Genomic DNA, 1,181 nt, shown 5'->3' with positions numbered 1-1,181 from the left:
TGATATACCGAGGTGATATGGATATCACATCAAAGTGTTCACATTTATGCGAGATGATATCGTTTGACATTTGAATTGACAACTCGATTGTCATCAATGTCATACTGAATTGCATTCTTAAAATTGTAAAATAGCGGTCCAACAGAAGGAATAATTACATCAAACGTTTTATAGATCCCGTTTTATTGATCCCATGCGATACGAAAAATATGGACAAGAGCCCACAAAAGGTTTTTAAAATAAACAACTTTACTATTGTATTGAATGTACGATTATTCAATCGAGGTCGTCCAGCCAGCGGAACTCCTTTACATCAGGCTATTCGGTCGCTGGAGCAGCAATGAGATTCACATTTCGGACATTTTGTAACGGATTATTTCGCAGTGAAGGAGAAACACGCCAAGTGTCTTCCCAATTCGGTTGTTCGGTACGCCACTTAACGGTTCCGAAAAGCATAGCACCCAATTGTTGAGCGTCACCGATTCGTGGATGATGAAGAGTCGCAACAACGGAAAAAATTAAAAGCTGACCGAATCGTGTGCTATGCATTCGAAATAATGCATCTGCTAACCACGGAAAATCCGCTGCAGATTGTGGTGCAGGCCATAATCAACTCGGGGCCACGTGAAGATTCGACCCGTATTGGTTGATGATTCCCCACTGCGTCGCCTGAATCAGGCTATCTGGCTTCCGTACACTGGTGCTTGAGGGCTGCATTCCGCAACATCAAGCCTATTACCGAATGCTTGGCTGATGAGTTGTTTAACGCTGCTAAGGGTTCCTCCAGCTAGTACGCCATCAGTAAGAAAAACGACCTGCAGCGTATCACCAAGTCTAACACATGTGTGACCGCGGGGCGATACAGCTTCCTCCGATTTTCAGACGAAGCATCGCTTGTTTTATTATTTTCATTCACGCTAGATGATATCGTTTGAATTGACATCTGAAGTTTCAAAAATTTTAAGTTAGTAGGCATGCATGAATAATTTTCAGAAAATTCACGATGCAATGGAAGAAGTTATTTCCTCGTTTATATTATTTTAATATCTGTTTCTTACAGTGAATTAGAAATTTTGTTTGTGCGCTACATTCAGGAAACGATGTTCACTGAATATTTCGAGTTTTCAGAAATATACCTTCCCATTAGGCAGCTCAAAGTGGTTCGCCAATACTATACTCTG

At 41.1% G+C, this 1,181-nt stretch overlaps 1 pseudogene; it reads left to right on the top strand.

Moving 5' to 3' along the window:
* The first annotated feature begins 208 nt into the window (after positions 1-208).
* On the top strand, positions 209-867 carry LOC131690168 (small ribosomal subunit protein uS7-like; annotated as a pseudogene).
* The last annotated feature ends 314 nt before the right edge of the window (positions 868-1,181 follow it).

Source organism: Topomyia yanbarensis, chromosome 3, assembly GCF_030247195.1.
Source record: "Topomyia yanbarensis strain Yona2022 chromosome 3, ASM3024719v1, whole genome shotgun sequence".
In the NCBI taxonomy this organism is placed as follows: Eukaryota; Metazoa; Arthropoda; class Insecta; order Diptera; family Culicidae; genus Topomyia; species Topomyia yanbarensis.
This window is presented reverse-complemented; position numbering and strand designations above follow the sequence as displayed.